The sequence below is a fragment of the Solanum tuberosum genome, unplaced genomic scaffold (genome assembly GCF_000226075.1).
Source record: "Solanum tuberosum cultivar DM 1-3 516 R44 unplaced genomic scaffold, SolTub_3.0 scf00263, whole genome shotgun sequence".
NCBI lineage: Eukaryota > Viridiplantae > Streptophyta > Magnoliopsida > Solanales > Solanaceae > Solanum > Solanum tuberosum.
This window is the reverse complement of record NW_006239196.1, coordinates 558,941-569,358: the sequence shown is the minus strand read 5'-3', so window position 1 is coordinate 569,358 and position 10,418 is coordinate 558,941.

Here is a 10,418-nt window from a genome sequence, read left to right as displayed (position 1 = left end):
TATATATTATAGATTATTTAATAAAATTTATTTGTAAATAATTGAAAGTTTTACTTTTACTTTTTTTTTAGTAATAAAATTATAAAATTGAATATACATGAGACTACGCCCCGTAGATCCATAAGACTTACGCCGTTTGTCTCGAGGCTTACGTTTCGCCCCGTACTGCATAAAACGTCTCGCCTCACGCCCCCGCCTTTTAAAACACCGGTTCAGATTATCAAACAATCAACCAACTGATCAGCTACTATGATTCTCCATATAATTTTACTTAATGGTTTAGTAATAAAAATGTAAGTTAAAATATGTGTATGCATATATTCATAAGGTTACAAGTGTAAACATTGAATGCGGATAAATTTTTAACGTAAATCAACTATTAAGAAAGTGCAATTGGTAAAGCTTGGAAGCTAATTAGTAAGTACGTACGATATATCAAAGTACAAATACAATTGCCAACATTATTTATTACATATAAAAATTGATTTTTTTTTGGTAAAATATGGACCTACGTCAGTGTGCTCGTAATAAAAAATCATCACCAAACAGAAAGGAGAAAGCATCAGATACTATACTGCTTCAAAGTCTAAAAGTAGCATTCAGCAAAATTTCAATGGGTTCATACTTGTAACAAGAATCTCATTATTTGTGTCGGAGACTTGGAAAGACCAGGATAATCAAAGACGAAACTAGGATTTTGAGTTATGAGCTCCACATTTAAAAATAAAAATAGCTATTAGGTTGTCAATAAACTATATATACATATTAAGTGAATTTTTAATATGAATATAATATATATATATATTACTGAATTCTATCGAACTTGTAATTGAAATGCTAGCTCCGCTCGTGACGATAATGCGAACACCCTGCCTGAATCATTGGGTATAAACGAAGACGCTAAAGGAACAGAAAGAATAAAGTAAAAAGCAATATATCCCACCATAATAATTTGTATCCGTAAAGAAAGAAATACTCAAAATAAAGTGAAGAAAGAATAATATTTATGTGTCGATAAGGGAATTAAGTTACTGTTGGATAAATAAATCATAGATAGGTTGTTGCCACATAGTATATAATAGGGAAAATTGTATGAAATAGCAAATAATTAATTTAAATTAAATGTTATAGCCATAGTTTATTTTAATTGTAATTCGCAGTAAACATCCCTTTTTTTTGTCATTTGATTCGGTATAAAATTAGCCATTTTCGGTATACAATTAGCCATTTTATACATTTCGGTATAAAATGTATAAAATACGTTTCTGTCTGTATAAAGTGAGAGAAAGTGTATATACAAATACAAATACATATATTTTCGTCCTATACACTTATAATTGTATAAATACAGATCTTATTATACAAATTACAATGTATAAATGAATTTATACAAAACTTAACAATTTGTATAAAACTGGATGTTTGTAGTGAATTATACAAATCAAAAGCTCTATCGCAAACCAAGTTCAGATGTTCATTCAAACCAACTAGTAGCTAAACTTTAAATGAAATTTACCACTCCCTCCATTTATTTTACTTGCCATTATATTATACTAAATATATAATTTTCACTTGTCACTTTTATATTAAGAGTAAAAAACATATTTTTTTTCACATTTTATCCTTAACATTAAAAATCTATTTCTCATATCTCAAAATGTAGGAATATATATATATATATATGAAATGAATAACTTACAAAATGCTCTCACGTTTTTTCTTTGATTCTTCCGGCATGGGAAGGCCCCATATATATCGCTATCGGTAATTAACATTATTAGTCAACATTTTATATCGCTAATCGTCATCATCATTAGTTATCACTTATCAGTATTCAATATCATTCCAATACTAATTATTAGTCTTGCCACCATCAACCACAGTTAATCACTTTTGCCAACAACTAAACCATCAGATACTGTCCACAACCACCATCATTAGTCAACACCATCCCAAATCAACACACAAGCTAAGCACTATCATTAGTCAAATATTTTATTGATATAATATTAGATCAACTTAGTATTTTATTTGATTAATTTTATATTTATTATTTTTTAAGCAAAGCAAATTTTTATATTCAGCTATTGAGAAAACAAACAGTCTTAACTATTTAGTATTCAGATCTTAATGCAACATGTTGAAAATGTATTATTTATGTTTTTTATATATTAATATTAAAAAAATATACATTTATTAGCTATTATTTCGAGTAGACGGTTATTTATGTCAATTTCTCTTATCTAAGAAAGTAAAAATTACACAAATCTTATAGTGTTAAGAGCTAATTACATCATATCCTTACTCTTTTTCAAATTACAAAAATCTCTTAAAATGTAAGGATTTTGGATACATCACTTACTCCCCTATACATTACCTTTGTTGATACAAGACACATATGTCCCGATATATCGCTCAACGTTTTGATACATTGCGTTCTAATACATTACCTTTGTATTATTTTTATTATCCCGATACATCGCGTAAGAGTGGTGTATCTGAGAATAGGAGAGAGAGTCAGGAAAAAAGGATTTTTTTCAAATGAGAGAAAATTTTAGAGAATACGGTAAAATAAATAGTGTGTTTTGGTAGTTTTTCCTTCTAGAAAAGGGGAAACTATATATATGAGCCACAGAAACACAAAATAATTACAATCTCATATCTCAACCCAAACTAATTCAACATATACACATTTACCCAAAATAAATTACAGTTCATGCCCCCTTTAGTTTAAGCCAAATTCACACCCAAGCCCAATGTTTTGTCCTACTACAAAAAATAGGAATTTTAGCCACACGAGAACCGTGGATAAATGATACACAAATCGTGGCTAATTTCATTTCTCATGTATTGTTTTGTATAGAGGTGTTCACGGGTCGGTTTGGATCGGTTATTGGTCAAAATCAAAACCAAACCAATTTAATCGGTTTTAAAATTATCAAAACCAAACCAAACCAAATATAATATACATTTATCGGTTTGGTGGTTATCGGTTTCGATTTGATTTGGTTCGGTTATTAACCGTACACAAAATTAAATAAAAGAAACAAATCATTTAAAATGTGAAAAAGTGATAACAATCCATTCAAAACAAAAAATAGTTAGAATGACTTAAATTACCAAACTTTCGATCACTGAATTTACTATCAATAAAGCTTTAAAATTCACTATATTGGCCTAAAAGGAAGAGACAATAACATTTTCAGTCCCACAAAGAATTGTACTCATATACATGAAATCAATAAGAAAAATGTTTTCACCTTGGGTATTCTTGCTTTCAATAAGTAAAGTTTAAAAGAAATTTTAATGGAAACATATATAAGATCTTTAAAATTGTTTATAAAAACAATATACTAAGTATGTATATTAATAAAATATATGTATGAAATTCATCGGTTCGGTTCGGTTATTTCTTCGGTTTTTTCGAATAAAACCATAACCAAACCAAATACTACCGGTTTTCAAAAAATCTAAAACAAAATCGGTTTTGTTTGATTTTTCGGTTTGGATCGATTTTTATCCAAACCGTGAATACCCCTAGTTTTGTCCTATCATTAATTACTTTTAATTTTTTTCTCATTTATTATTTTTATTTATTCTTTTGTTCTTTTCTCATTTATTATTTTTATTTTTATTTTGGTTCTTTTCTCATTTTTTTATTCTTTTCAGAGATACCATTTCGTAATGATTTTGTTATTTTCTTTCTTTCTTTTTTTCTTCTCTTTTTTTTTTTTTGGTCCTTCTTTCCCTTTTTTCGTTAGTTAATCTTCTTATTAATTTTTTTTTCTCCTTTTTCTATATTTTTTCCTTTTTAAGAAAACAAAATAGATACAAAAAAATACCAACTAACTATTTTCAAATTAATAAAAATAAAATAAATAAATAACTAGACTACTATAATAAATCTTAATAATACCACAAGAATATCTGTATATATATACTCTTATAGTATCAATGATTAATGAGTATTTCTTAACGAAAAAATCTTAATGATACCATAACAATATCATTGAATAATGAGTAGGGTGCGAACAAGAAACCTTATACTTTTCTGGTTATTCTATCACATCTCTGATTCATAACACCATTACTGAAGACTTCCTTGTGAATAAGAACATGCTGGTTGAGTGTGCTATACTAAATGGTTGTGACTGAAGTATATCAGATATCACAAGTCCAAAGCAGAACTATATGTTGGGGAGTCAATTGAAACAGAGAAGTAAGTTGAAATGAGCCATGGAAGAGTTAATAGATTATCAATTTCAAACTCATACAATTATATATGACAATTTGAAGAATGATTTTTGGGTGCTTCAGTTGTCTTGACTCTCTCAAAATTTGAAGTTCAGGAATTTGATTCCCTATGTACTCAAATGACACCAAATTTGGAGCATCAATCTCCCATATGCTCCCACTAAATCGAATCTTCAAGACCTTCAGGGAAACCGACTTGATCTTTTGAAGATTCACTAGCTCAATCGTTTCCAAGCCCAAACAATACTCAAAAGATGAAAGAGACAATCAAGGGAAAACTATTAAGTAGAGTATGAAGCATGTTTTCGTCTAATTTTACATAAGATAGAGAAAGCTTTCTCAAAGAATTGAGATTCACAACACCACTGGATAACGGAATAGGCAAAAATTAAAAGTTCAGAACAGCACCGTGTGGTGTTGTAATCGATCTGATAATGTATTTCACAAGAAACCAATAATGTATCCCTTAAAAGTGGTAAATAAAAGTTACTTCATCAAGTGTCAGCTTACAAAATCAACAAGTAAAAAGTTAAAACAGCAATTTATCGAAAAAACAAATCAGGATGGTTTTTCTGTTGATTACTGCTCATGGTGTTATGCAATTTGTCTAAAGTAAACCAACATTGGCTCAAGTTCCTTGTTATGATACGAAGACTGGTGTAATACAGGCCCTCTAAAGAGACGCTATTGTACATAATTTTGACAGTGAAGGACTGCTGAAGTAACTATCTGATTACATCTATAAATATGAATATCCTGTCAAATGGTTTACAGACACAATCTTTTCCATGCAAAGTTCTTCAGAGCATCTTAGAAGAAGTAAAACACTGTATCAGTATGAAACGGCAGGTTGAGTCATGTGCTTATACTAAATAGTTGTGACTGAAGTATAAACGATATCACAAGTCCAAAACAGAATTATATGTCAATAGAAACAGAACAGTAAGTTGAAATGAGTCAAGACGGAGTTATTGCTTGTAAAGTTCATACTCATCCAACTTTTACGATTATATGACAGAACATGATGTGGGATCTATCGTTTTCACTATTCCGGCTCAGACATGATGTACATTGCTAAAATATCTGTAAACTTTGACAGAGAGAAATAACCACAACATATGAGCTACCGAGCCATTTTCAGAACGACATCTATAAGCCAAAAGGATGTACAACAAATCCACATAAACTACAAAGAAAACTGAGAATCAAACATACTGTTCTTGTGCATTGATATTTCCAACTTAATCATGTTTGATAAAAGACTACTTTCAAATAAAGAACTTATGCAAAATCTTAAATTTGAAGTTCTTAAAGTATATAGAAGAAAGAACTTTATTAATGAATAAGTGCATCACCAATCTAATAAAAAATAACACCAATCCCACATTTCAGAGTTTGTTGTTACCAGCTCACCACTTTTGTGTTCCACAGGATGCCAACTCTCCTTCTTCCTATCAAATTTGTAGGCTTTTACTCCTTTTAATTGACTAAGAAGAGGCGTGCTTCCATGAGAAGTAGACTGACTCGAATTCTTCATATACATCAAATGATCAATGAAAAATGTGATCTTTTCTCTTGTTGAATCCACGTTGAGTCTCCTAGGCTGACAACTCCATACCAAAGCATCCACAAATGTTGAGCTCTCCCCATTCTTCCATATAATGATGACATTTAAAACGTCCACGTGGGGATTAGAATCTTTATGGTCCAGTTGCAAATTTTGAATGTTGATGTCATTGCATCTATAAGATTCAATGCAAACTTCAGACCAAGAGATCGAATTTGATAGAAACTTCCTCAACTTACAAAACCATGCTGCATTTACATTGTCACTATCTAAGCATTGAAGAACGATTCTTGAGTACTTCAGTTGTCTTGACTCTCTCACAATTTTAAGTTGAGGAATGTCTTCCCAGGTGTACTTAAGTGATACCAAATTTGGAGCATCAATCTCCCATATTCCCCCACAACACCGAATCTTCAAGAACTTCAGGGAAACCGACTTAATCTTTTGAGGATTCATTGTTTCCAACCCCTTGCAATACTCAAATATGAAAGATTCAATCAACGGACAGCTATTAAGTAGAGCCTGAAGCATGTTTTCATCTAATCTTACATAAGATAGAGAAAGTTTTCTCAAAGAATTGCAATTCACAACAACACTAGGCAAAAGAGTACAAGATTCCAGAACCAATTTTCTCACAGATTTTACCGTGAAGATTGCAAAAATAAACAAGGGGTATGAATATGATGATATGGTAAGGTCTTTTACACCATTTGTAAGTACAATGTCAAGCCACTTATCAATCATACGGAAGAGATTTTCAGAATCACCATCGAACTCTAGTAATTCAAACTTTTCTATAGGGATTTTTCCGTCCCTATATCTCCCCATAATATCATCCACTATTTTCATATCGTTGCCTTTAGAAAAATCAACTGTGAAATCCAAGTTTGGAAGAGTCGACCAGGCTTGCAGCCATGTTTTGGAAAGAATGCTCATCCGCGTTGCTTCTTTAAAACTAAGACAACAAAGTATTTTATGAATGAGACATTCCGACAATATATCAATTGAAGGTGTCCTATTGTGCAACCGTACCTTAAAACCCCATTTTTCGACTCCAATTTCACTGCAAAACTCGCTAATCAACTCTCCGCCTCGCTTCTGCAATTTCCGGGCGAATTCAAACATTCTTTCCTTGTAATTTTGAGTAAATTTAGTCTAAATTGTTTTTTCCCATTAGCTTCGTGGCTTTAGAGGTTTATTCAATCTATAGGTTATGCCTTCCGTAGAAAGCAACAACACAAAAAAACACCTATATAAACTAGAACACTAACATATAAATATAGGAAAAATTCTTTTTGCTCAGAAAATTTGGCCAGAATTTGGTCAGAATGGTATTTATAGCTATGTTATTTTACCTTTTTAAATATTTTTACTCTTTTAACTTTAATATCTTTTAATTAAAAAATAGAAAACGATCAGTTTATTTTAAAATAAAAAAAATATTATAATTTTTTTAAATTTGGCCAAATTTTCTGGCCATTTAGCACAGTGGCGAATTTATGTGTAAAAATTGGGTCATCCGAACCCGTGGTCCTCCGACTAAACTCGATATATTACTTGTATAATTATTAAAGAACATATTAAATAAACACTTGTTGAACCCGTTCTTAAAGTTGCTGGATGGTTCACTGGTTTGACAGCCAGATTTTAACACCAAGGTCCTGAGTTCAATCCCAAGCCAGCCACAATTCACTTCAATTTTTTTTTAAGTAACTAATAACACTTGTTTTTTAAAAAAAAAGACGAAATTCTAGCAAGGTTTCTATCTGATTCTGTTAATCTCTAATATAGAAGCATTGCTTTAGATACAATACACACGTAAAATGAGAAAATTCCTAATTTGCGACCCTTGCACGTTGAACAAAATCTTGTAGAAGTTATATTCCCAAAAATACATAGACTAATACACACGAAAATTTGAAAAAACCCTAAATTCCTATTTCGTGATCCTTAATTGCTAAAAAAAAGTGGTGTGGATCCTACAGAAGTTATACGTATCATTCACTAGGTCATTACAGATGTTCCCAGCAAAATTTGGGGTCAAAGATATAGGATCAGTCATATTTCCAAAAATTCATGGACTAATACACATGAAAAATTGAAAAAATCCTGAATTCATGTTCGGTGGGTCAAAAAATTGAATATTGTTTCTAGGAAAACAAGTTCTTTAAAGACGAGGAAAATAACTTGCCTAGCAAAAGTAGAAAAATAAATTCCACAAGTGATTTTTTTTTTTTACCAAAATATAATTCTAATTCTTACTTAGTGTAAGAACTAAATACGAGATAACAAGTTCCTTTCACATATAATTTTTGGTATTATGTCAATCCTGCAGTAATTAGATTGAATACAATGGGGAAAATGTAGTAGATAATAGCAAACCTTAATAAGTAATTAAGTTCAGATGAACTCATTAGTTGTTGTCCAAGAGCTGCATTCGATTGGACTGGCTTGCTTCTATGTGGTTCTATTTTCCTCCCATTTTTCTTTTTCCTCAATAATGAAGATTGTGATGTTTCCAATCTTAGGGTTTTAGCTTCGTAAATTTAAATAAGTTGGTACTAAAAGAAGAAGATAAAATTAAATTAGAAGTCTAAGCTTAATAGGACGACGTTAAAACTAAATAAGAAGAAGGATTAAAAGTGGGATGATTTTGTTTGATGAAGGAAGAATTGGTACAAATTATTCGAGGTGAAACAAATCAAACTTTTTTTAGACAAGAAATAGATTAAAGAAAGAAACTACAAGGATAGATAAAACTCTCAGATTTCTTTTTCGATTCATCTTGTGTTTTATCCAATCTGCAGGAATCAATAGAAAAAGCAAATCCATTGTGTTCTCATGAGAAATTAAAATTATCAAGATAAGTTATGGCTTATAAATTAGATGAAGCGATAAGGGATAAAGGAAATTCAATAGTAGTTTTACTTATTTTTTTTAATTATACATTTTCTTATTTGTTTTCATTGACATTAAAACGTTTGAATCTGAATGTACATTTGAATAGTAAGTATTAGTGTATTGTGATGGTGGCTGACAGTGATAATTTGTGTAGGCAACTAATAGTTGTGGTGGATAATAGTGGTAGCTAAGATGAATGATGGCGATGATTGGCGATAGATGACTGTCAGTAGTGAATGTAGGTTGTTGCGATAATGATGGATAATAATAATTGTAAATAGTGGCTAGTGATGATTGTGGCTGAGGATGGTAGTTGTGGATGGTGGATGGCGATGGTTATAGTTGCTAATGGTGGATGGCAGGAATAGTGATAAAACAAATCTTAATTATTTAGATGTATTACACTCTGTTTGGATCATTGTTCTCCATTGTATTGTATTGTATCGTTATCATATCTACAATGTTTGTTTTGATTGTTACTTAAAATGTATTGTATTGTATTGTATTGTTAAATTTCGTTGTTATGTAACAATGAAAATCTCCATTTTATGGAACAACCGATTTGGTGTGTTTCCATTGTTACTTAATTTCTTTTTTTCTAATTATATCCTTACATAATATTTCATATTACTATTTTACCCTTTGCCCTATATTATTTAATTCTAGTCAAACCTCATACCCTAGAATAATTAAGGATATACGATACAGTCAAACCAAACAATAAAAATGTTATTAAACAACAAAAAACAATACAGTCTAGCCAAACATTGTATCTAACATACAGTACAGTACAATAGAGTACAATATAATACAATATATTATGAAACAATGGGTAATAATGATCCAAATAGAGTGTTGAGCTATTAAGTGACTGTAATATTAAAAAAAAATAAACACACTTAATAAAGATATAGGTTGTTCTTAGTAATTATTCTAATATTGGTCCAACTTCATGTATTTTTCGGAAGAAGAAAACCGGATCCAATCAAAAATTTAGAAATTAAACTCATTTAAGAGTAATGAATGACCTGACTGTCAATCAAGCAAAATGACTCATGAAAAAATCATGTTAGAAGCCAGAATTCACACACAAGAGTATATATGATCGGGTGATCAACTGAATAAATGAAAATCATGTCTGAACCCCAACCTTTTCTCTTAAGGATATGGCCTGAAGGATCTGGCCTGAAGTTGACGGTCAAGAAACAACAATCTCTTGATGAACAAAGTTATAATATTACACGCTGTAGACAATAAAATTCGCGTCGAGAAAACAATAATCAAGAACGAAAAATTATAGCAACAATCGTATTTATTATTTCAAAGTGCGAGTGTTACAATCTCTATAATTCCTCTGAATTCGCCTTTTCAAATATGATTCAAGGGCTTTAAAGCTTGATCTTGAATCTTTGATGAATTTGAACTTTGAACTTTATTTTGATCTTGACTTTTGCTTGAATTCAAGGGCTTCGAGCTTGTTCTTGAACCTGATAGTCTTGATCTTGATCGTTCTTGAACTTAAATGCTTGAATTCTTAAACTTGTAGCTTTATAGAGAATTTTATGGCATTTGTACCACGGATTTTCTCTAGCTTCTTGTTTAGAATTTTCTCTCTTCTTTTCTGAATTATGAGGACCCCTATTTATAGTTTTAGAATAGAGGAGTTGCGATTGGAACAGGATTCCCTTCGGCCAAT